At 43.4% G+C, this 27,682-nt stretch overlaps 1 protein-coding gene across 7 annotated transcripts in view; it reads right to left on the reverse strand.

The window, feature by feature from the left end:
* zfhx3b (zinc finger homeobox 3b) overlaps positions 1 to 27,682 on the reverse strand; it is a 327,377-nt gene that overhangs the window by 115,016 nt on the left and 184,679 nt on the right. For 2 of the 7 annotated variants that reach the window (XM_085761343.1, XM_085761353.1), the window contains exon 1: positions 24,743 to 25,228. The exons of 3 other annotated variants lie outside the window; for them this stretch is intronic. The gene's annotated coding sequence lies outside the window, so the exon portion shown is untranslated. Of the gene's footprint in view, positions 1 to 8,370; positions 8,908 to 24,742; positions 25,229 to 27,682 lie in introns of those variants that run through there. 2 more of the 7 variants (XM_085761288.1, XM_085761327.1) reach the window with 2 other exon arrangements.

Here is a 27,682-nt window from a genome sequence, read left to right on the forward strand (position 1 = left end):
GCCTCAAAGGTTTTGCATGAGGTTCCATGAGGTGGCGTCCAGTCAAATGATGTAACTGGCGCCAAATGTGAGGAAGTGTAGGTGACCCTTTGTTGTTGCCCTCCACTATGGAAAGATCATATCAAAGAGTGGAAATCATACAGATACTGTGGAGTCAAAATGAACAGTGTCTTTGTCTTAGCTCATTCTTTATCTCACACTGGGCTGGGTTAGGCCTGGCTGCACCGTGATTGTCTCGGCTGAGCTGAAGTAAGTATCAAGCCTGGTTTGGTGTGGTCAACTTAGACCCAGGGAGCCTTGAGAGTAAAGAGGGCTCTAAGTTAGTTTTAATAGGCACATTATTTCTACCCCTAACACCCGCACAGGCTCCACTCTGAGCCATTGGCTGTTTGAAGTTGGTAACAGCTGTAGTGTTCCAGCCTTTATTTAGAGGTCAGCACACTGACTTCACTTAAAAGGAGAGTGGGACTAAAGGAGAGAGAGAAAGAAAGAAGAGAAGGCAGTGGGAGGAGAAATAAAGAACAGAGAGAGAGTGAGAGGTGAAAGAATGAGTTAAAAAAAGAAAGAGTTACTAGTGTGGCGAGGGATTAACTGAGAGAGAGGTTAAAAGTTTGTGGAGTTGCATCTGGCCTCCTGCCTGCTCTGTTGTTTATTGCCGCGGGCCTGAAGATCTGGTGCCAACATTAACCGCACCTGAACCACTCTACAGCACAGCACACACACGCGCACGCACACACACACACACACACACACACAGGGACAAAACAGGAAGAGGCATACGCACTGCCTGCACTGCTCTCCAATGCTTTGGCAAGATGTTGCAGTGTGCCAGCCTTTTCTCCTCACTACACCAAAGTGTGTGTGCATGTGTATGTGCGTGTCTGTGTGTGAACTACACTCGCAGATGCCAAGTCATGACTTCTCATTTGTTAATCCCCTGTTGCTCCTATTACCCTCGTCTTTTCCTTTCCATCTTCGTGCTCTGTCACTCTGGATGACTGCCTGGCTGCAAAGCCCTTGCCCGCCTCAGCCAAATCTCTCTAACTTAGTCTCCCGAAGCCTGGTTTGACAACACTTCCAAGTCTTCTCAAACCTCCACAATAAGTTCAGTGAACTCAAGGCAGATGGGAGTTCTCATGCTCCATATAGAGTCCTATGTGCCATCAGCCAGTAATAAAACACTGACCGCACCAGAGACATACACAGGGTCACTGTGGGCAGAAATCACACACAAAGAAGAATGCTAGGATGCCACCCACCGCAAACCCATGGGACAGACCCTTCTCTGTTCAACTTCTCTCTTTCACTGGAATTCCCCTTTATAATGTGCCAACTTACACAGTGTAGCACGTACATGCATGTGCGAGTACGCGCACAGACACACACACACACCGAATCTCAGACACAAGAGACCCTGGAGAAAAGAAAGGCAGTTTGGAAGAGGACAGTTGGAAGACATTTGGAGGTTGACGGCAGGGTATTCCTTTTGCCCCAGGCTGTATAGACAAGCCTGGCAGCCAATTAGTGCAAGCTGAAGCCACCCCCACCACCCAACTCCCCTCACCCCTGCCCCTCTGCTCGGCTTTGCCCTGGTCTTCTGAACTTGGTATGGTCAGGGGCTGGAATGTTGAAGCAGGTCATGTTCACATGCACATCAAAAGCGATTAAGTACAAGCCTCCTGGATTAAGATGAGTCTGTGGACCTTCACATCTTGGGCTAACCTCTTGAAAGCACTTGGCTTCCTCCTGCCACAACAGTATCCAAGTTCGCTTTGGCCTGACACAGGCCCCTCCTTTGCTTGTGGAAGTAATACCAGATTACAGAGCAACTGTTGTTAAATGTTGATATAATGTGTTTTTCTTGTTCTTTTTCCCCTCTCTTTGTTTGCACAGCTGGTCTTTAACAGCGGGACATCTCGCTGTGCTGCTCTTGTATGGCTTACTTTGTGCAAAATTGACATCTCTTTTCAGTATAATATATATGAAATACATACACAATTTGGCTGTGAGAGGGTGATAAAGCCTGTGGAATTGAACCGGTGGGCATGTGTGGCATATTTCACACTGTTTGGACTAACTGTTTTCCTTCCTTCTCCTTCTGCTCTGTTTCATAGCTAAACCCCAGCTGTGCATAATTTGGCAGGCTCTTCCTCAATAGCACTGTGAGGGTTAACTAATCCTTCTGTGACTCAGGTATATGGGACGTGTCCTGACAGGCGACCCACAACTCCAACACAGAGTGCAGGGATCTGAACAGCCCACAAAAAAGGGGGATTTTCACCAGAGCAAGAAGGACTAAGAAAACAAAAGGCGAAGAGGAAAGATGAACACCTCCTTGACAACATTCTTTTCTTTGTTGAATCATAGTAGGTGAGGATAAAAGAAACCCATCAAAACACCCATTCATAAAACATACCACCTTTTGGCGCTGGTGGTGAAAGGAGGAGCGGAACAGACTGGGAGACAGGTCCATGAGTGCAGGTCAATGGGCACGGCAAAGTTAGAATGGATATACAGAGATGGTATACAGCGTATTAACTGAAACCTGCACTCTAACTCTCTTGCCCCCCCAACCCCCCCCTCCCCCTCCTCCCCCCTCCATCCCTCCCTTTGTGTGTGTGTACATGTGAGGACCCAGCAGGCTGGAAGCTCTCCCAGGGCCCAGATGCTCTCTGTCAACACCGAGATTCCAGAGAGGAAGCAGGGCTTTACAGCAGCAAGCTGCACACACAGCCAGGACCTGCAAAGACCAGGAGCCAGGAGAGGACAACCTGCTCCACATAAACACAGACCTCCCTGTCTCCTGTCTGAGCCACTGGTTCTGCTTCCTGGCTCAGGATGGGCTTGGTTCAGAGCGAGCTAGTAGCAGTGAAATCCTGGGTGTGGGGAATGAGCCACAGAGTTCCTTCTTGCCGGGCTGGGCCCCCTCTCTGCCTGCCACCGTCAAGAGGTAAATAGCTATTGGCTGCTCAATAAGTGGCTTCAGTGCGTTGGAGTGAGGGGCCTTTTTTCCCCCACACTCTCCCAGCCTTGACAAGCATGTATTGACAGAGCAGTTACACACTAACCCATTGGGGGAAATCCTCCACATTGTGCCCCAGGCAGCTGATAAATGGAACTCATACAGTACCTGTAAGCATGATCTCCTACGCATGGACACGCAAAAGTGCATTTGCGCGTACATGCAGCTCAATACCACCATACTAATGCAGGCATAAGTGAGGAGAACAGGGACTTTATGATATATAATGCAATAAACCGATAAAACTGTGGAAAGGTAAAGAGAAGAAGGAGAGGGGGTAACAGATAAGCGTGCAGTGGATGAAGCCGTCTTGTGTCTCTGTTTTGGATATTGTGTCACTCAAAAGGTGAAATCCACGGGGCTGTGGTGCGTCAGAGGGATGGATGTCAGTTAGATTAAGGACAAAGCCTCACTATTTACAACGGTGATCAAAATTTGTGAATAAAAATCACTCAAATATAGAGAAGCAGAGAGGAAGGAAGTGAAAGAGGCGCACAGAGAACACGAGACAAATGCCTTGTGTGGTTTCCCATGCCAGAAAAAGTTGTCTCTGTCAATCTTGTGTCATGTGTGAGCCACCGCAGTCCAGGGGACGAGTCGCTGGCAGGGTGAGAGAGGAGGAGTCAGGGCCTGAGCCCCCAACAGAGGGGGGAAAGTGCTGTCCTGTCTTGTCCTCTCCCCCTCCACCCCTTTCATGTCTGATCCACTGCTGATAAATAGCTAGGGGTGCAGTACTCGCTTTCACTTTGTGATATGATGTCAGTAACCTTCATTGATCTGCGGGCGAGCAGGCAGGCCTTATCGCTGCCTCTCCCTTGTGATATACTGTGATCCAGGGCCCTGACTGCTTTTTAATACACTGCACTTTAGGTAACGGTGTCGCAGGCTAACCACCCTTCCTACTAACACCTGAGGCTGTATTTTACAGCAGTGCTGTGATGGCCAGAGAGATTACACACACAACCTAACTCTGGGAAAGCCTGTCAGCAAAATGATAACACTGGCTAAAGTGGGACATGCCTAACCTGACAGTCTGGTGCAAATTCACCTCCTTTCAAGGTGTATGTAGAGGGCAAATTCTGAGAGATTTAAAAAAAAAAAACCTGAAAAATACGTATTGTTAAAAACATTTTGGCATAAAACCCTCACTGGGGTCATCAACCCTATGCTCTTTGTGTCCTAAAACTATGACAGACCTCTCTTGTCGAAACCTTTCAGTACCATGGCTGTGACAGAAGCACTACCTGTGCTGTATTTTTAAACCTAATCAAGCACCTGTGTCAGAACATAGGGCTTGTGTTGACAGAGCACAGGGCTCTTAGCAGGGCTGAAATAGTGCTGACAGCCACTTCCTCCCACCAGATTTACACATGCACTCACTCTGAGACAACACCTGAGCCAATTGCTGGAAGTTTGGCCCACATCACGAGGACCCTTACACCAATGGTCTGCCCTCAAGGAACCCCGTGCCAAAATGATGGCAGTGAACAGTTGTGAAATAGCCAAGTGTAAAGGTGTACGTTCGGCAGCCGTGGACCAGTCCTGAAGGCCACTACTGCGAAACGGTGGGGCTGAGGACAGTGAAGACAAATGCAAGTGATATTAACAAAAGGCAAAGTTATATGCAAGTATAACTATTTAACCTCTAATATACAGACAGGCATACTCCAGATAACCACCACCCCCATGTACATGGGTTGAGGAAGGCTGCAGATAAAGGAGACTGGACGACTAGCGGGAGAATTATCCCAACTATTGATTTTAGCTGTCGGGTATTACAGAAGGAAACAGCGGGTTTATCAGGCCAAGATCCCTCTGCACTTTCACTAACTAAACGAGTATTTTCCGGGCTTATCAGGCAAAAAGCCTATTACTAATGGTCTCAGCCTCCCCCACAACTAGACAAAGAGAGAGGTTGGCCACCATTATGTGGACACTGGATGGGTTAGGTTGCATGGCTCTTTTGGGGACCCCTAACACTTACACAGCACTTCACAAACCCAAAACGATGTCCATATATTCACCACCAATATAATAGTCCTCAGGGGTGCTGCACATTTTTCATATTTATGTATTTTTACGGTTATCTGCTAATGGACTTGTGACCTCCTCAACCTCCATCTTCCTCTCTCGTTGTCTGTCTCGCTCTCTCTGGGTCAATGTCATTTCTATGGCTTCTGTATATGAGGACTATAACCAGAGATAATGGGAAGTGCTATAATCCCTGAGAGGAGCCTAATACCAGCCTTAATCACAAGAAAAAAAGTGTATGTTTTAATTACAGACTAAAAAGATCCAGACAGATATCTGTGAGGTACGCATCCCTGGATTCTTCCTGAGTGTCCTCCTTATCTGTGAAACCTGAGGAAAGCCCCGTTCTCAGTATGCATGCTACTCTGTATTAGCTGGCATGAATTAAAAGTGCTCTCGTTATTTTAAAATGAAATTATACTCAGAGACATTTTGAATGTATACCCATTTCCCAATATTAATAATGAAGAAGAGTAGAGACAGAGAAAATTTCCCTCAGCAATTACTGTGGAAATCCATATACTGATCAATGTGCAATCCCAAGGATTGTCTTAATACATATAAAATATAGACAACATTGCACGTGAGTATGAATGTGCATGAATTTATTGTGGCGTAAAATGACCTCAACAAGATGAGAATATTATTGAAGAAATAAAAGCTGGGTGTAATGATTTACATATTTCATCACAGGCAGCAATGAAAGTAAGTGATTAAACACAAAGTGAGAAGGAGAGGGTGAGAGAAAGAGGAGGAGAGGGGGAATATTGACAAGACTGAACAAGACAAACTGCTAAACAGAATAAAATGATAAAGAAATAAAACTACTTCCCACTTGGGTCAGCATACTAAAAGTCATCATGGAACAATAAGACATATTGGATAAATATGTCTACCAGATGCTTTAAACCGTGTTAGTCTAAGCCAGTCTCTTCCTAGCTAAAGATTACAAGAAAAGACTTCATCCGTTATGTCAACACTAAAGTCTTCGTGGTCTATTCGACAAGAGGGAAGTAAGCCTAGAAGTGGTGGAGAGTGGCACCAGCAGTGCGACAGGGAGAGGACAGAGAATCGTGGCCAGACTTGGCACCCACGAAGGGGCAGTGCTCATCTGCCCACTGGCCTGCCTTTATGTCTCCAAGTCAGCCCTGTAATTTGCTTGGGGCGGAGATAAATCTTATCTCGGAGACCTGATTAAGTTTTTAATTTACACTCCAATCAATAGACCAAGTCTATTGGCAATGTGTCTAAAACTCTATTTACCAAAGGATTCCCTGCTATCAATTGATCAAGGACCCGGCAGCCATAAATTATGGGAACATGTGTGTGTGTGAGAGAGAGAGGGAGACAGAGAGAAAGGGTGAGAAAGTAGTGCAGTAGAGAGAAAGTGCAGGAGCTGGGTCGTATGCGAGTAATTTTAGGACGGAAAAGAGATACGAGCTGTAGCCAAACCTGCAGACGTTCTCCTGAGATTGGTGCATGTGACCTGGGAACAATATTAACACGCTTTGGAAGCTCTGCTAAATATTCCTCAACAATATTCACCTCAACTGCTGATACGCCAACTGTTGGTATTTTGACCCCACAGCCAAGTCTACCTACATCAACAGGGACTAGTGGAATGTAAATGAGCAGCAACACCAATGCAAAACACCAAACTTGCTCACTTCCACGTGACTTTCCAAAGATTCACACCCAGAGTGCCCATGCTAAACGTCTGGACAAGTGAGACCTCCCACTTCCGGCCCTTTCTGCATGAGCGCCATTATCTGTTTACAGTGCCTACTTTCCCAACGGAACTGTTAAAAAGGAATCTGCTGGGGTCTGGGTTCCCCACACAGAACTCTCACACACAGTTCCTAAGCCATGCTCCGTGGCATCCTGCCTGAGAAACTGAGGGAAGGATTGTTCAGGCACCCATTGACACTGCTGTGACATCCAGGAAACAGCTATTTTCTGTTGGCTATTTTCAGCAGTTCACATGTTTGTTTGGGATTAAAGAAGATGGAGGGATTAGCCATGCAGCTCTGAATCATCACAACTGTAAAAGGTACAATTAATCTTAACTGAGACCATCTTCACCTGATTACTGAGTCTAGTTCTGCGGGCGGACAAAGGCAGCACCAATGTGGTCCAGAGTAAATGGGCACAGATACGGTTCAGACTCCACTCTGCTGCTCCCCTGCAGAGGAAGTGAAGGGGAGGGAAAGGAGGGCAGCGTTATCACTGTGGAGAAAGTGTCGTCATGGCGGTTCTGCTCTGACCCTGCTGACTTGCCGATTCCTTAACATGAGATCATTTTGGACAGCTGACCTCAATATCATTGCGCTCTGAGGACGAAACAGATCCAATGGAGCTTCTTATTCCCCCCACCCTGCCTACAAAACATAAGTGGGACACATATTTAAACAGCCATATACAAAAGTCTCCTTTTTATTCCTGCACCGCCATTAACCGGAATTAGAGAAATTAAAAGAAATAAAGTAAACAAGTCAGCTTTCTCTCCCCTCATCATTTCCACAGAGGCATAAATAAATGAGAGCAAAGAGAGATTGGGTTTCCCAACATCAGGACATTCTTAAAAACAATTGAATTTAATTTTGCTGTATCTCGAGTTTCACTCTCTTACACTGCTGTTTGACAAAGCAAATAATGCAGCATTTGTTGTAAAATGGACGAAACTATTCCCCTAGTCTCTCAACAGGTCAGCCAAACTAGCACAGCATGTTTTCCACCCAGTGCTTAAAATTACAACATGCGAAAATAAGGTAGAAAAATATTGTTGTAACAAATGTTTGGAAGGATGTTATGCGCTACTTTGTCATTAGTGGAGAAGCTGTCTGGTAGAATCAGGCATAAACATGTGTCAGAATTACATGTAATTATAGTTGAAAAACTTCCGCATGGGAGTATGAATCACCTCTGCAGCTGGCTGGCGTGGCAGGAGAAGACAGTACCCTGCTATCCTCACCTTCATAACTGCACTGGGGGAGGGGAGCAGAACATGGGAGACATGCCGACTAAAGGAGATAGACAGGCTCATACTGTGGCAGAGAGTCCAACTTGCTGGTCCTCTGCTGGATTATCTAAAGAGCCACCGACGGATATGTGTAATCAGCCCCATCCCCGTGTTTCTCTCTCTCACTCTCTGCCTCTCTGGCTAATGTCTCCGCCTGATTCGATTGAGGCAATTAGGCAGTAATCTATAGAGCTAGGGAGTGATGGAAACATTTCCCACTGTCCTCCTCATGTTTCTCAGAGCTGCTATAATTAGCTAACTTTGTTTCTCATTAAACATCAGAGCAGTATTTACATACCCAGATCCAATTTGGCTCTGTAGCGCCCATTCCTTTAAAACTGTCTTGAAACCCTGAAACATGTCTGTAAACAAAGGAACGGGGGAGCTGTAATCTGCAGTTCTTTCAATCAAACATTTATATCTCATATTGGTCAGGCAGACTGTATCTAGAATGCACAGATAAAAACAATGTCAGAGGATGTGTACATAACAAAGTAGATGATTATCCCAGAGCAATTTGCTGCTCCAGATGTAAATGAATGCTGGGATGGCCTGTTATGGTATGAAGCTTGACTTTAAAATATGTCCTTCAATCCGTGGTTTCAATGAGCCATCATGGGAACTGGGATGGTAGGCTCACTTTTATTCCCCAATGGCTCATATTCAGTTTAAATTGTTTTTGCAGGGAACAAGAAAAAATGTTATCACACAGAATGGTGGGGAAGACCACCAAAGTGAAACGCACATGGATAGATCTTGACTGTTTTGTTTAGGAAACTATGACAAAGTTTTAACACTGTAACTGAAAATTATAATAGATCTGATTTTTCCCTAAACTTTCCGTCTCATCTGTTGGACTGCAGGTGCTAAAAGTTTGTTAATTAGTGGCAGTGAACTTTGCTTGAATCATGTCTGCTCTTTTCTTTATTATCCATTTATTTCTTTATTATTCATTCCCATTAGTTTCCGAGCACCACGGAAAACTGTTATTATCAGTCATTAAAACATTTTTTAACATTTTAAAGTTCTATTTAGAATTTAACATTCATAGGCACATTCAGTAAAGACTGACAAAAAAGACATTAACTTCATTTTCTCCTAATATAATTTGCACTTGTTTTCTCCTAAATAGGGTCTAGATGTTCTCTGTGTTATGTTAGGCCTTGCTAAACAAAATAGACACAACAGTCTATTAATGTTTTGAATTTGCACTGTGTTGATTTTTCTCTATATTTCTACAATGGACATGTGTTTTATTTATTTAAAAAAAACACACACACACAGCCACTAGTCATAATGTTATAAAAAGCAGTGGGAAAAAATCTACAATGCCATTCAACAGAAAGGGAAAACAGGACACCATCAAAACCTTTATTCATGCTGAACTGCCCAATAATCTGTTTCAGTGCGCTACAAAACAGCCTGTTGAGCTGAACAACAGAGGTCAGAGGAAGAGACAGAGAATCCCAAAAGAGTGGAAATCTCTTTATAGCTACTTGGGCTGTGGCAGCTCTAGACACAACCCAGAGTTGTACAGCGATTGTAAACTTTTCTGTTGATATGCAAAGCAACATGGATCATTTCATGTCCCCATAGTAACACTGCCGGTGCTTTGCAAAAATGTAATGATTAATCGTGGTTTTGATAAGAGTGGACAAAAATCATTGTTCTAACATTAACAGAATGTGTATGTGAAGACTGTGTGTGTGTGTGTGTGAAGCTTGTATGTGTGTGTGTGTGTGTGTGTGTGAGAAGACTGTATGTGTGTGTGAAGCTTGTATGTGTGTGTGTGACTCAGAAAGGAATGGACACATGAGCATGAATGTGGATCCCTAGTGGTTAACACAGACATTACAGCTCAGTACAAAGGTAACTCCCTGTCTGTGTAGATTATTGTAACACACTAGGAAAAAAAACTGAATGGTGTATCTACCTTAAAGATACCAAACTGATGCTGACGAACACGTTGAAATTAATTGAATCTTCTGTGGCTGTGGAACTCTGCTACCATGAAAAGTTTGTTGTTCATTTTCAAGCCACCTTTGCCCTACTACTATGACTACTCAGGGACTAAATAATGACTTAATGTATATTGTGCAATACAACTACAAAATGTTACTTTTGCTTGGACTTCCTTCTCATGTGAAGCCCTTGACAATACAGTGTAGAGTACACACTTTTTTTTTTTATTGGAATCCAGCACAAACAGATTAGACGAGCTGAATTCTGAGAGGTCTAACAATCCAAAAGCTTTAATAGCCTAATGTTAGGATGTGACAGAAGCACACAGAAATCCAATCTATTCCTTTGCTTGTCCATAGTATGGTGTAGCGTGAATACATATGCAGGAGTACAGCCAGGACTGAGGAGAAGGGTAATTCAATCAGCGGCACTCAAGGCTGACACAGATTCACTTTGTCAGTTGTGCTTTACCAGTAATTCATCTTTCTGAAAACAGACACTATCCCAACAATAATTTCTTTCAACTCCAATACCTAGCGAAGGGGTGGGTGAAAATTTAATAACAGGTTGGTTTTCATTGGCTAACACCACAACGTCTTCAGATCTCATCCTATCAAGCGTGACTTTCCTTTTCTTGATGTCCCTGAAAAAGTAAGAGCCATTCATGTAGAATATCCAAGAGTGAAAAGGACAAGTAATTCTTAAATTCTTGTAATTAAGCCTTAACTCTCAAGTGACCACACTTTGAAGTAGACTACATGAACTCACAGATGTGTTTGAATGTAAGTCATATGCAAAAGAGTGTTGAGGAGAGGCGCTATGTGTAGGGGTCCAGATGGGCCTGTCCTGGGAAAGGGTTGTCCCAAACCCATGCACCCCTTTTCAGTCTGCAGGACTGCAGCTAGCCTGGCCTGAGCAGCAGAGGGTTAACTGCACTGCCCAGTCACAAGCGTGAAGTGAAACAATGAAATAATGGCAGCGAGTGAACGCTCAAAGGCAGGGGGCAGGGTGGGTGTGCGAGGGTGGGGGCTCGCCATAGGCTCCTGCAGATGTTGCTGGGCTTCGGCGGGTCACACAATCACACGTATTAGCATTCCTGATAGAGGGAGCCCGGATTAGGGAGCTGAATGCCTTTCTCAACTCTGTCAGAGTTTGAGCACAGTGGAGAAGCAGAGCAGAGGGAGAGAAATCCCAGACATGTGGCGAGGAAAGGTGGAGACAACAGTATAGGAAAAGAAAAGCGCCCTCAGACAGTGTTGAGGAAGGCCTAGGTCACAGAAAGAACCGGCACAATGATGAGGGCAGGAGACAAGAGCAGAGAAAGGCAAATGCAGAGTAAGATTGACAGACAAATTGCACCAAATTGACTAAAACAGCTAATGAAAGAGTTTAACAAACAGACAATAAAGAGAAATCAAGCATGTGATAATTTAATGGTTTTGTGAGGGTGGCAGAGGGAGTGTATATGTGAAACGAAGATTTCTTTTTGTGGCTGAATGAGTGAATGAGCATAGACAAATGGCTTTCTTTCTTCTTTGTATGTCTGAGTGAGTGAGGGAGAGGGAGAGAGAGAGAGCAGAGACAAAAGCTTTTCTGAGTGTATGTGTGCTGTCCTGTCCTTTTTTCCCCAGGACAGAGGTCTGGAGAGGCCTCATATTTCTGGCTGCTGTCAGGCCGGGGTGAGAAGCAGAGACAGCGAGGGGCAGCTGTTTTCTATGAGGTACCCTGACTCCCCTCACACATGGCCTTTGATCCAGCCTGGCTTCCTTTAGCCAGCCAAGCCCCCCCCCCCACCCCTGTGTATGTATGTATGAGTGTGTGTCAGGGTATATGTATGTCAGAGGGGGAACACATGAAAGTGGGGGTGTAATTGGCGTAGTAAGTAGGCACAAGTGGTGGCAAACCGTGGAACAAACGTTGAAACTGAAGTGTTAGAATGAAGTGACGCAACGCTAAACCTGTGCTTTTGCTCTCTTCCCCTCTCTTTGTTTTAGCACAAGACAAATAATTTCACAGGAATGCGGCAGGGCCAGTTTGATATGGTTGTGTATTCAGCAGGGATTTCAGAATATTGTACGGGAAAAGCGGATAGAAAGACACACTAGTGCACACACACACACGTTGTGAAACACTTCTAAATATGCAATTTTCCTATATGATAAAGGAGGTTGTTGCTGCTGGTGATTTTTGAAGGGTCGTGGGATAAAGGCAGAATCACAGAAAATCACAAAACCTGTATCAGAGCTACAGCTAATCCAGGTGTCCAGACTTTTCAGCTAGGCCTTTATAAAACAGAAGAAATTCAGCCTGTCTCTGCCCAAACCAGATGATGCCATGAGGTCACAGACACCAAGCAATTCTGAAGTGTTTGCTCTGTATGTGTGTGTCTCTTGCTATCTCTCTCTCTCTCACTCATTCACTCATACACACATAAGGCATGTTTACTAATGTATTAAAGTTTTCTCACTTGCAATATTCAAAATATCCTTCTTTAATTATGAAACACTATATTCACACCTTTTTTAACACAATGACTTGGCTGTGGTTTCATCACTACAAATAACAACATTTTAATGGCAACAACAGGAAGAGGAAAAGAAAATGATTTCATACTTTGTATAATAGTAAAAATAGGGCTTAGTATGCAGGCTTTATTGCATTATGGTCCTGTCTAACGGAAGGCATATCTTTAAACGGGAGCCTATACAGTTAAAAAATTCGGTGCATCCTGCAGTCATTGTCCTTAGATCTCTGACAACAAAGAAACAAAACAGGCAGCGACACCAAAAGCACATAAAAACCTTCATATTTGACAGTTAAGGGAGGTGTACCTTTGTCCCCAGCCAATGACTATCAGTGACTCTACAAGTTAATATTTGCTTCTGCCTGCTCATAAATTTGCATTGCATTAGAACCTGACCTAAATGCATTTTTATCACCCAAAGTAATTAGCTGAGCATTAGTTGTAGGAGAGAGCGAGTACTACGAGGCTGAATCCTTCCTGAATGGGTGGTGGCTAGACAAGAGCTCCAGGAGGGATGGCTACAGAGTAAAGCTGAGCTGGGCCACCAGATGAAAGAGGAAGTAAACAGGGCCAGAGTGCTGCCTCTTTAATCTACTACATTAACTCCAGCACCACAAGGGGAGGAGCCAGCATGCAGGCAAACGGCACAGCCACACAAAAGGGGAGTGTCAATGAGGGGGTAATAAGGAAAGACAATGAGTAAACAAGCAGGGGAAGTCCAGGCCTGGCGTGCTAAAAAACTCCCTGCTTCTCACTGCCTGGGACACACAAAAGCCCTGTTGTAATTAGCCACCCCAATAGGTTGTTTAGCATTTGCATATAAATGCCCTCACAGGCAAACACTAAACAGGCTGACACAAGCCATGCCCAAAACAGACGTTCGCCACACCTCTACCCCTCCAGGAGGTCTCAGGGGTCCACTTATGCTGGGGTACCCCCCTCCCCGTGCCTTGTGCTTGTACCCACTACAGGCAAGCTGGCATCCATTACACAAAATGCGGACAGCACACTATAGCGGGTATACTCAGTTCTTGTTTCTAGAGAGATTGTGAAACAGTGTAGCCAGGCTTCCTGTTGAAGGCCCACACAGCCATCTGTCATGTGAAAGTACATTTTGCCCTGACCACAGGGCTGAAGCTCAACGAGACAAAGGCTGCAGGTGTCATTCTACTGTTTTCTTAAAAAGAAATTCTATGTGAAGCACAGGAAAGAGCTAAGATTAACATGTGCCATATACCAAGCACACATCCATGCATCCATCTGCGCACGTGCGCGTACACGCACAGAGCTGTCCCGAGGAAGCCAGGGGTCTACGGAGTGTGAGAAATGAGCGTTCTGTCTTGATCAGGGTCAAAACATGCAGGTTTGTTTAATGTACCATGTCTGGCAGAAAAAAAGGAGAAGTGTTATTGTTGTCACAGGGTAAACCCAGCTGGTAGACATAGACAGGATGAAATTACACAAAGTTTAACAGTGGTCAATACCAAACATGCAATCACTTTTATATTTCCTACAGCCTAGTGTTTTCACACAATATTATTATATAGAATGTTTCAATGGGGACCGCTCAACACCTCCTCTCATCCCTCCTGTTGTTTTGATAATGACGACTCATGAAAAAACACACACACACACACACACACACACACATAAGAAAAGAAAACATAAAACCTATAGAAAGGAAGGAAGTGATGAGACTGGTGTCTGAGCCCTTCCTCCCTCCCTCCACATGCCCTGACCACCACCTCTGTCTTTTCTCTCCTTCCTCCAAGCCCATATTCTCTCCAGTGTAAACAAAGGCTGTGTCATCTACACACTTGTCCTGCTCCTGGTGCTGCTGGGAGGGAAACAGTACATCCACACAGCTCCTACACCATACAAGGGCTACTTCCTGTGTTAATCCTTAAACCCAGAGTGCAATTTTACCAACTCTTCTCTGAGTTTTCTGAGCTTTGCTCATGGCATATAGGAACACCACGGCGTGAAGAGCTGTTCACTAGCATTACAAACATGGTTCTCACCTGCCATGTGGATTGTTGTACCTTATCAGGGCATGATCCAACATGAGGAAACACCTGGCTTCAACAAAAAGCAGGCAATAAGAGGAGCCTGTTTTACAGCCATCCCCCAGATACAGATATGCACCTTGTCTGACTTGCAGGGACAACACTCAATCTACAGAGGATATGCTGCCCAGATTTTACCCAATCGCTGAGGCTTCTTCTTTATATTTCAATCAAATGTGTATGATCCTGAATGGCTGTGGGGTAGAAGTGCTTAAAGGAGAGTGAAAGAGCAGCAGAAGAAAAAAAGAAGAGGGGGAAAGCAGAGCACTTCTTGTCAAAGAATTGGCACTTGGCATGTAAAGAGGAGAAAAACTGTTGTAACAGTCAGTATCCGTTTTGAGCCCAGCTCTTACCTCAGGCTGACTTCCTATATGTGGTCAGGGTGCGTTGTGTTTTACTGCTTCACACAACAATGCTCACTTTCTATTTGTTACCACCTGAGTAAAACAGAAAAAGCCAAACATTCAGCCCTGCTAAAAAAAAAAGAAGGAAATGTCACCTTTAATTAAACCTAAACTGAAGTGTGAACGACTTGCAGACGGCAGATGATAAGGCGACAGAAGGGATGTTTTAGACTGGGGCCATTATTATAATGTGGCATAATGCTTTAGTCTTGTTTGTACTGGGGCCTCCGAATTCACCAGAACATTACCAATAGCTGCATAAAATAGCCCAGGCCCCTATCTTCATTCATTAAACAGTAGGGAAAATGAATGCCATGGTGACCAGACGAGGCAAATGACGTCACAAAGCCGAGGTCACCAGTCTGTCACGGCCGTCTAGCCCTGTGTCAGCCCCATGGGACCTGCCCAACCCCCTCCTCCAGCCTAGACCAAATCTATGCTCTGTGGTGCTGAACGTCAGAATCAAAAACCAAACAGTCGCGGAGGGCTCTGTGCCGAATACGTAAACGCCACAGCACTGCTGCTGTCATGAGACATCAGCCACTGGCTGCAGAACAGCAGTTAGAGTATAGCCTGCCACAGAGGTGGGAGCACGAGGACCGGCCGACACAAACTGCCATTAAACTGGATAAATACACACGTTTAGTTGCTGTGCTGGTGTGTGCGTGTTAGGGAGAAGAAGAGTGTCTCTTTCTCCTCAGGCTAAACACATGCACACACAGACACACACACGGACACACACACAGTACATCTCTAGTTTTCGGTGTTGCTGTGTGGGAGTCTGCTTCTCTCTAATCAATTTATTATGGAGGTACTGAGGTCCTTATGTTTGTTCATTTAACAAAGGGAAAATGAGAAAGAGCATTTGTTTTAGGTACAGTGAGACCCGAAGAGGAAACCACACGTGTTTCAGGAGGAGGAGGTGGAGAAGGAGGAGGAGGAGGAGGAGAGGGCGAGGAGGAGGCAAACGCACACAAGAAGAGACACCCCTCAGAATAATGTAGAGGTGCATTGTTGTGGCTTTGAGGAAATGTTGGTTTAATTGCAGTTTGGTGTAACATTTAATGCAGTCTGTATGACACCTGGCAGAAATGGTTTACACTCGGGACACTGCCAATTATAATTCAGCCAATCAGACATCTTTCATAAATCCACTGACATGCTCACTGCAACAGCCAGACACTTATTTGACGAGATGAGATGGAATGGCAACAGACGCGCATGCAGTATATCTTCTTTTTAATTACAATGTCTGCAGAGGTGGGACTCTACTATAAACAATCATCTGTGCAATCAAACGCACCACCATCAACACCGTGCCTTATAATAATACATTCTCAAACTGAAAAATAAATTTATCATCCATAGTATTTGTCTCATTATTGCTGGTAATAAAACTCAAAGAAATGCTTTAAAATAACTACAAGATCTGGAGTAGCTAACTGTGTGTCATTCATTCAGCAGCTACAACAGCAGGACTTCTTGGTTCGATTTGATAATGACTATCAGGTGGTGTTGGTTGGTCGGACCAGCCTAGATATTTGCTGGCATTCACAGAGGCAGACTGTGTGCTCACCGAGTGTAAGAGAAAAAATGCCATTACCTTTCTAAATATAAACCTCAAATAAATACTTACAATAACTTTCATAGACCAGTAAAACTAAAAAAATGTGTGCAACTTTGAATGCACTTTTCAAGAGCCGTTCTCTGCCACCTTTAGTACTACAGGTGCTAACAGGGCCTTTACAATGTATATTCTAATATTATACAGTGGACACCACTTTCCCCACTCAGTATTCTCTGTAAAGCACCAACGCAGGTGAAAAAAAAATATGTTAGGAGTTTAATATGTGATAAATTTTCTAACAGAAAAGAAAAAAGCAGATGTGAGCTTTATTTCACAAGTAGATAATAAAAAGGCTATAGGGTTATTGGTTATGTTATAAATATAACAATGTAATACAGAATATGTATAGTGTATGTGTACACTTGCAGATACAGACATGCCGATGTGTTGGTAGAAAAAAGAAAAATACAGCGGCAGAAGCTGGAGGAGCTGACATCAGAGGACTATGGAGGCTACAGCACTTAGAGGCCATTTTATTGCTTTGCTGTGGTCAAGTGAGGTGCACCGAGCTCAATTCCACCACAACAATGGCAAAGAGGGCCGCAGAGACAAAAGAGGGCTATCCCTGCTTCTTAACCCCTTCACGACTGGAAGATCAGTCGCCTGGGGCACGAAGCGAACTACAGCAGGCCACCTCAGGAGAAGCTAGGGGAATGACAAATAGCGAGTTGTAACCTATATACCTACTGCATGGCAACAGCTCTCGCTCTCTCTCTCTCTCTCTCTCTCTCTCTCTCTCTCTCTCACACACACACACACGCATACACACACATTTAGTTTCATACAGCATAACATGGATGCATGTGCACAAACCAGAACCAGAACCTATCAATGGGCAGATGGAGTCCGCTGCTTTTCCTGACCAGGAAGAAGCAGTCGATTTCTTCCCCTCAGCCCTGTCTCATACTGAAACACTCTGCAGACTCCTCTCTATGTCTTACCCTTACCCTGCCTGCCCCTCCCGCTCCTGCTCTCTCTCTCTTTCTCTCTTGCTCTCTCTCTCTCTCCTCCACTGGGAACATGGACGGGCTTCTACACATTTGCAAGTGAATTACACTTTTTGTTGAGATTTCTTCTTTTTTTTTTTTGGTGTGTGCGTGTGTGTGTGTGTGTGAAATGGGGGAGAGGGTGTGAGAGGGAAAGGGTGCTCCTGCCATCGCTCCTTTCTTTTCTTCTCTCTATAATCCTGAGGAGGATAAGCTGTGAGGTACACAGAGAGGAAGTGCCATAGACCTGCTGGGGTCCAGCACATCCTAGCAGTACATTCCTACAGCCCAGCTATCAAGACACACATACAGACAGATATAGACTAAAACCCTCTCAGCCACACATGACTACTGTTTGTCATAGTCACACAGTCACAGTGGATGTCGTGCACACAGAGAAAGGAAATTAAAATCAGTATGACCTAAATCTAAAAGCGGTGAGCTTCAACCATCATTTGGAAATAGAAATAGAAAAATCATCATACTTTGAAAAGAAAACACTGCACACACGTAATTGTCTAAAATGAAAAAAAAAGAATACAGACAAACACTGTCTATCTGTCCAATTGTTAACACTAAGGGTATTCTTGGAGAAGCTGAAGAGAATATGAAGTCTATAGCAGCATAATGTTCATATCACTTTCACATAGCTCTTTATCTGGCCTCTAAACCCAGCCCACTGACCGACAGAGAGGCGCAGAAGCTGATAGCTTGATTATACAAACACACGCGGTGCATTTGGTGCGAATACAAGCTTAGCAGTTGCATCATCAGGTCACCTGGCTGTAAATTAGCCACGGGGAAAAATGACACCCTGATGGTCCACAACACACATCACCTGCCTGCACTGCAGTATGTCCTCTTTATAGGAAATGTAATATTTCCATATGAAAATAAATAAATAAAGATTTATATTGTTTACCATTGACCCCTGTGACACTATGCAATGCAATGTTATTTTAATTTAAAGGACATAAAATTCTGTTTTCAAAAATATGTAATACAGTATATAATATGGAAAATAAAAGCAGGAGCTGTGCAGCTGATATACTGTCAATATTTTAAACCTGTCATTCTCCCCTCTCATACCCACACGCATGCACGCACGCACGCACACACACTCTTACATTTCAGTTACACAATGCAGATTTCACAGACACAGATAAACAATGCGAGGGCAGTTATCACTCCACGGAGCACAGTAACATAGAGGAAGAGGAAGAGGATGACAAAGAAATAGGGGAGGATAAAAAGACGGCGTGTGTGTCGTCAGAGTCACAGGCCAGAGGGGCCCATGCATTGTTCCAGGGCTCAGCGTGGGGAGAGAAAGGCGACCTGGGCCGCCTCTGTCTAAGCGTCCTCCATGTTTTATGCATTCTGTCCTTTGTGATGATAAGCGCCAGTGCGGAGGGTGGAATGCTGGCCTCCAGGGTCCAAGAGAGGGGTGGGCCTATGGGGGGCTGGGGGTGCAGCTCAGTTCAATTTTGAAGCCCTCGGAATGGTCCCTGTCATCCCCGCTTTGCCCGCGTGTAGGCACATGCAGCCTGTACAGACACAAAACCGTTGTTCCTCCCATCCCTGAACACTAGAGCTAGCTACTGCTGCCCCAAATAGGATATATACACTGTGAGTTGTAGCCGCTACGTTAGACACATGTGCACACCACACACGCATATACAGCTTTTACGGCACTGCCGGTCCTAGACAGGCGTGCATCACATGGGTCTTCTAAACACAGAGACATAATAGTCTTCATCACTGTTAAAATACCACTACCTCACAAACCTTGTTTACTACAAAACTGATACAGTACATTTATTACAGAAGCAATATTGAGATTCTAGTCAAGGACACATTATAACCCTCTCCCACGACAATACCAACATTAATTTATTGTTATAAATGGAACAAAAATTTGTTTAAATTTGTATGCGACATTATTTATCTCTGTTCTGTCATAGCTTGTGAATTCCCTTCGGTGAAGGTGAGGAAAAGACATTTCTCCCTCCATCCTGTCTTTCTATTCTCTGTGTGACTGCTGGGTAGTCAGAGCAATACAGGTCTGCTGTGATTTGAATATGAACACTACCTTAGATCTCTGCAGACAGTACAAAATTACGAAATGTAAAGACCGTATGCACAAAACTGTACTACAGAAAGGTCTCGGTGTGGCATGTTCAAAAGAAATTAGATTTTCCATCATACTAGTATGCGGCTGCGCTCACACATATGCAGAGACACATGCGCATCTTCTCTGTCATAAATCTAGACTACCACAATGATTTAACCATGATTGTTAACACGATAACATATTGTGAAAGAGCAAACCACAAAAATCCTTGCCAACTTCACTTCAAAAAAGATAAAAGGATGACATTGAAGGAGAAGAGAGGCTCAAAAGAAGACAGGGAGGGGGAATTTTAGAGAAAACGGGGGTCGATAAAGAAAAGACCTTTTGGACACTTGGGGCTGTTGGGATTAAGGATCAGGTACACCAAAAGCATGCATACACACACCTGAGCATGACAGTCATCTCTCCTGCTCTCCCCCTTCCCACTTTCTAGCTCACCCCTGTGCTGAGCCGAGATCCCGCCCACCGCCTGCGTCTTTATGATAGCATGACACGTACACTGGCCTCGGCTGCAGGACAACTGGAAGAACTGGTCCTGGCTGCACGACCTTGCATATTCAAAACCATACATCTAATTCAAAGCCATCGTTTTTTGTCGACTGCCCCCATCTGCACATGCCCATACTGCTGATGGTGCAAACACACAGACTTTGCATTCTTGTCTGATTTCAGTGGCGCCGCATCCACACAAAGGTAGATGTATTCATATTTATAATGCTTTGCATCTCACAAACTAAACAACAGACAGTAGAAATTAGTGATAGGTGACAATTTATTAAATATATTGATAGTAATATTTTTAATGATAATAATAATAATTTTAATTATAATTATAATAGAAGCAATAAATATAATAATTATGACATTTCTGCATTCACAAATTCATTCTATATTTAGACTATTTTGTGTAGTGTATGTGTTCAGCCTCTCATGTGTGGCCTTAGCCTACTGTTCACCCAAAGAGGGCTCTCTCTGACCGACGACATGGCCCATGGTGCCAGTGCCCGAGCACAGAAAGGTGGGAGATATGCAGAGACATATAGAGAGAAAGAGGGGGAGGCACAGGGAGAGGCACAGTGAGAAAAGGAGAAGGGGTTATGACAGCCAGAGGCGCTGTCTCCCCTTTCTCTGTGTAACCACCCCCCCACCCCCCTCCCACCCCACAAGAAAAAAAAAAAAACATGAGACACAACTATCTATGACGACTGCTCCTCTCTTTATCTTGTTTCCCCAACTGGACGTGCGATTCCCACTCACACAGTGAAACGACTTTAGAGCAGTCTGAATGCACCTGTCATCGAATATGGTAATAGAGAGGAGCCGAGTGCAAACAGTGGTCAAATGTTTTGTTGCTGTGCAGGATCGGTGGCGACTGCACATATCCACAGTTCGAACAGCCAGCACATCACAGCATTACACCACCTAATATACTCTACATATTATGAATAATAATCACCACAGCTGCAACACGCAGACACTGATTCCAAAATGCACTTATTTGATCAATTATATCACTAGAGTCTTGTTTAATCACTAAATGCACAGCACTACCACCACAAATACAGCATTTTTAATTAGTTTGATCTTAACAGACAAAGATTTGTGTTATGTCTATCATCTAAATAACAAGTTCACAATTTAGTCTTTTTTTTATAGCTACATGCACAATGGTTTAAAACTGTTACCTGATGTCACAGAAATCTAATAACCAAGTCCAAATAAATTAACACAAACTCTAATTAAATTAATTAGAATAATTAGATAAGTGAAATATTTGTTCAAGGTTATTTTTCATTTATTCTGAACATCAATGTGCTATTTTCTCATTTATCCTTCAGTTATAGTAAATAACTTATCTACTACTAAACAGTTTTCAGAAATCTTTAAAATGTTTTTTAGAAAAAAAAAAGAGAAAAGAATGAAAATCTGGCCTTGAGAAACATGTCAACAAAAATGATGAAATAACTCTGACCACAAATGATGACTTGTAAATAAAAATGGCCCATTTTCAATATTTATATTAAAAAAAAGATGTCTGTGGTAAAACCATCACTTGAGCATGAACACAATACTACCACTCACAGTCAGGGATGAGCTTGAGATACTACAGTTAGCCACACCAAACACGTATTTGGAACACAATAAGCAGAAATTAAGCCAAAGACATTCCTATACCTTTGGTAGGAGCTGTTATAATTTAACATAAATATGACAAAGAGACAGGACAGGGGAATCAGACAGCTGAGATGACAGTAAACATTTCTGCTCTCTTTGTTTTGTAACAGAAGACGGAGGGAAGGAGGAGGAGGAAGAGGAGAGGAGTGTTACTGTCAGACAGGGGAGGAAGGGAGATGATTTGAGTTTTGGCACAGCAGCCTACCTGTCCTACAACAGGCTACAGTAACACCTACCACTTTCTAACTACTGGGATGTAAACACACACAAAACACATATAAAAATTGTGCTATGGTAAATCAACACAGAAAAAGAGAAATTAGCTAAAAGAAAACACATTCAGCTCGAATCCCTGTTTCCTCTCTTTCTCCTGCTAATCTCCTTCCGTCTGCTCCTCTCCACACTGAAAGGTAGGGATCTGTTTATCTGACCTCTTCCCCTGATTCCTCCTCGATGGCCCATGGCTATCTGACCCCTCCACCCTGCCCCCTCAACACACCAAGCCTCAGCCCCCACCCTCACCCTCCACCACCCCCACTCCCCCCTCTTTTTTTTTTTTTTTTTGCCTCTCTCACTGCCTGACAGTCTGGACGTTTTATATTCATTTTTATTAAACGTGTTACTGTTGTTTTTTTTTTGGTTTCTCCCCTCCTTAACTTAAGAACAAAAGTCTTAATCCTGCAGATGCTGACGACCACAAGTGCTTTGTGTGGTTTCCAAAACACACCAACAACTACCATCACCCTTCTCTCCCACTTGCCAGACCCACTCTCTCCTCATCATCCCTGGGCTGTTTGCGAAGGGGGTTTCCTCTCTTTCTTTTTTATCTCTGCATTCACTCCATGACCCCTGTTCCCCCTGTTTCTTGCTGTCTGACCTAAACCCCCCCACCCTCCCCATCTACTGGCACGCACGCACACACACACACACACACACCACACACACACACTCACACACCACACACAGCTTCTCATCCCCCTTTCTGTTTCCCCCCAACGGTACACATATCCTATCCTTGCCTCTGCTCGCTCGCAAAACCTCTTTTTTCCCCCTCTGTCTTTCTTTTCCCGTCTCTGTGTCGCGTAAAAATATCCACGGCTGACTTGTAATTCTTGCAGCTTTTTTTCTGACTCCAATGCAGCTCCAATCCGTCCGAAAAGTAGACGCTATTTTATCATATTTATGGGCACTTTCGGGCTCGTCAGTCTTCACACCTAAACGTCAAGATAACAACCGCATCTCCGTTTTCTTTCTTTTTTGGGGGCCGATCAGATTCATCTTTTGGTGAGATTAGTAGCAATGTAGTTAACAGGGAGAGATAAAGTAGTTTTTTTTATTTTCTTTTTTTTTTAAAGGCCCATTCAGCTTAGACAGGCTGCTTCTTTGCAAGCCTCGTTTGTGTTTTCCTCCGAGACTACAGCCTATTCTATTTTGGGTACGTGGAAGAGATGTTTAGTTTAACTTCCAAAATCTCCTCCAAATGTTAACTGGCTAAGTGGCTACTAAACGCATGCAGTGACCTATAGGTTTAGCGTGGACCATACTTAAGTTTCCGGCACTAACTTTGGTATGATTATGTCTGCTTAAGGTCAGTCTAATAGGGCACTGTTTTGTTTTCATTCCGGTCAGCGTTTCTCGGGGAAAAATGTTCTCTTGAGCGTCTGATACGGTGGCCAAGTAGTTGGAGGCAGCAGATGCAGCCTATCTATGTCTTCCCCTCTCCAACCACATGTCTGTTCTCTGACACGCAGCTCACACTCTCAGGCTGTCCGTGTACAAGGTCCTGCTGATCCGCTCTTGTCATGAAGGAGACCCGGGGATCCGTTTTTCTCAACACACCACATTCACATAACACACACACACGCTCGCAAACACAAACCCCTAATGCACGCACGCACACATACACACACTCACTCACAACCACACAACCACACACACACACACACACACACACACACACACACCTCGATCGATTTGCATGTGACTTCGTCAGGGAATGAGCGAGAATCGACCTAAAAACAACGCTTCAAAGAGGCAAACGTCCATGAAAAATAAAAAAGAAAAGATGGACAAAGTGGGGTAAAGAGGAAAAGTGTAGCTAGAGGAACTAAGGCAGGGCGGAGGGATTGCACATTTCAGAGAGAGACGTATTGGAGAAGAACAAAAATGTGTTTATCCAGAGGAGGATTTTATAACCATACGACGGTGCTCGAAAACCCCTGGATGTCGCAAGTGTCAAATCTGTCAAAATTAGAAAAGCGAGAGATGTTCCCTTTCGCCGGACGCACACGGACCCACAGGCTGGACTTGGAGCTCCTTTTCTGGGCAGCGCTCATGTGGAGCTGCCGCTGCCCTTCGTCCGCTCAACACAGCCCCTTTCTTATTGCCTCTGTGCCTCAAAACACGTTTCTCGACAACCATAAGCCCTCCATACCTTTTCCCGATCCCACCGAAATGCACATATTTGCTTTAAAACCGTGTTTTTCTACGATCAACTGCTTGGGAGAGGATCGCTGTCTTGCCCATTTCTTATCTTCCATTCATGAGGAGGAGAGAGGACGAACGCTGATGTAAACACAGGTAACGATACGAATGAAAAAATCGAGAATAAACCAAACTACTTGCATGAAATGAACTTGTGATCGCCAGCAAATGTCTCACAATGTAAGAATAGCCAGCTCCGCTACACGTAAACTAGGAACAGATATGGAAAGAGGTTGAGATAAGTCTACAGCGAAAAGAACAGGATCGTGGAAACAGAGAGGAAAAGAGAGAAACGCAAAGTTGAAACTTACAATTTCTCGCTGCCGCTTTGTGATCCTCGCTTTTTAATCCAGTATTGAGATGATTTAGCTAAAGATCCCATCAAGGCAGTCCCCTTTTGGTCAGTTTGCGCTTAGGGTGGCAAAAGAAAGATCATTGTTGTTGCGGAGTGTAAAAAAACGAAGTAGGTACTATTAGTTGTTAAAGGCAATATAAAAATAATTTGGATGCAAAGCAGGCGATGAGTCTTGTGTTAGAGGGAGCGAGGAAGAGGTGAAAGTGAGATCTGATGATTGAAAAGAAAAAACTCTTTGGATCTTTATTCCTGCTAATTAGTTTCCTGCAAAAAATGGCTGTGATTAATTCAGTGCGCATGTGCTTCATTACACAGGCACGAAGGGAAGGGCTAATTAGCCGCCTTCTGGATCAATAAGATTCAGCAAAGGAGAGAGCTCGGGAGAGAGAGGGAGGGAGGGAGGGAGAAAGAGGAGGGAGGGAGGGATGGATAGATACAAGTAGAAAAAAAGGAAAGTAATGATCAGGAATTGAAAATATGGAATTAAGAACAGCGGAAAGTAAGAGTTTGATTAGACGGAAGACTGTGAAAGTTAATACTGGAGCAGGCAGCCGCAGCAGGCGAAGCCCCGACGCTACAGGCGCAGCTTCTCCTCCGCTCTTTTTCACTTTTTCTAACGTTTTTCTCCCGGTCTTTTTTTTTTTTGCCTTTTTAAATGAAAGATAAGAGCATACTGCGGCCACTAAAAGTACATAAGCGACCGAGTTTTATTTTATTCTGCCTGTCTCAGCCAAAGTCTGTCATTTTTAGTCGCGTGAAAGCCGCACGCAGCGTTGTTTCTATACTTAGTCTGAACATTTGAACAACTTATTGAAATCCATAAGTGAGTTTGGGCGGCTGAAGGAGCTAAAATGAAAACATGACATTCTTTATCACGAGCCATTTGTAATTAAGTAAATACGAGTTTTGTTTGTCAACAACTAAAATAAAGACTTTCCACACAAAAAAATCAACGCATGTTTGAAGCGATTTCTACATGTGTGCATAACTGTAGGCTACTGTAAGTGCATCATATAGGCTGCCAAGGTGTTGCCTGCTCTTGCAGTCTGCAGTGAACAGAGCTTATCGAAAGCACAGTGGCACCTGAATATTATCAGAGATAACAATGGTATTAGTAAATATTTATTTTAAGCATTAAGAGAAATGTCACTTGCTCAGAGACAGAAGCTGCTATTAGAAATACTCCTCATACGGAGCTCCAATATATTTTTAAACTTTGATCAACTTTACGTGATTTCACCTGAATATCATGTAGGCGAACTCCTGTATATATTTTTTTATATTAGACTCAATAAAAATATGAATTTACCGATGGCACGTTGAAAGAGATAAGACTTAAGGCTGCTTTACTGAGACTTACAGCACTACATGCTTCCAACTCAGACAAAATTGTGTATGCACATATTCATTTGAATAAAGCTATAAAATTCACAGTAAAAGTACAGACATAGTAAATAAAAAAAAGTGAAATTCAGCTTTGTAAAATATGACATAGTTGGAAGTGAGACGAGATCATGTGAAAGACGTGTGTCGTTTTTACAGTTTCTGTCAGCTCAAAATATTAGTCCAAGTTAAAATTGAGTTAAAACACTTTATAACACTATTGTAATATAAAAGAAACTAAATGTTTTTAAAGCTGTGAGGGCATGCAGAGCACAGGGCTTTAAATGTTTTTCCAGTGAAAATGGGGGAACTCCAAAGAACACCTTTGTGTTAGTGCATTATGCAAAGCAAGTTCAGCTTTTTTTTTTCCTCAATACTTGTTGAAGCCTCATTGTATTCTATAAGACTGTGACAATTTATTTAATGTTTACAGTATATGTAGCGGGTTTTTATAAAATGTAAATAGCTTTGTAGTTGTTCGTCTGCACAGCAGTGCAGGACTTGTAAGTGGAGCTGTAGCAGGGATGATGGGGAAACAGGTTATCGTGACATCTATTACGAAACTGGTGGGAACACGTTGTCAATACGTGTAGGTTCTCTTAAATAATAATAACACTATAAATGTATGACAGTGTAAGAAAGCTGCTTAGAGACATTTGGTCAGCTCCGGCCTGTTTACTTTCAATTTGCTATATTGTGATAGTTATTTTGATATTGTGACGAGAAGCCCAGATGGTCAGTGTCTCATCCCAGCTTGATATGTTTCGTGATTAGGAATTTCTAAATGCCTTTATGATCAATACCAACTATTTGTTGAGTTCCTCTCGTTTGTTTTTCTTAATAATCTTTCCGTAAGGCACTTCGCCTCTGTAACTGATGTCCTCTAGTTTCCTTCCGAATGAAAAGACTGTATTGCAAAAATCGACCTTTGAGTCTCTCAGTGCTCTTTGTTATGATAATTTTATTGTTGATTCTCTGAGGAAATGGACAATCCCTCACTCTCAGTATGCACACTTTCTGTGCAAACAGCTCCATATAGAGTCCTGGTCCACTGAATACAAGTAGCAGCTCTCACTGATCACATAACGTGCGATGTTTATTGAAACAATACGGATTTGATAGTCTGCGCCTATAGCCTGTAGTAGTGCATTCCGATAGAGTTAATAGTTCAATGCTGCATATGCTCCTATCCGAACATTGTCCAAACATGCTATATAACCTAAAGTAGCCATAACACAGCACTGTATAGGAGGCAAGCCATAACTGGGTTAATAAAAACGACCAGCGATTTTTTTTTTCTTTTTTTTTCAGACGTGGGTTGGATAGAAACGCCTGGCACAGATAAATCTAGTGTCTGTTTTTATTTTCTCAGATTGCACACAATTGATATCTTAAGCAGCCTTTCATGATGCTGTAGCAGTGAAGATGGCTGATCAAATACATAGGCTATATTTTATATTTTTTTCCACAGGCCTTTGACTTAAAGGTTAGAGAGGTTATGGGAGCCCCATGG

This window comes from Trachurus japonicus, chromosome 3 (genome assembly GCF_045865225.1).
Source record: "Trachurus japonicus isolate A0001 chromosome 3, Traja_1.0".
NCBI classification, from domain to species: domain Eukaryota; kingdom Metazoa; phylum Chordata; class Actinopteri; order Carangiformes; family Carangidae; genus Trachurus; species Trachurus japonicus.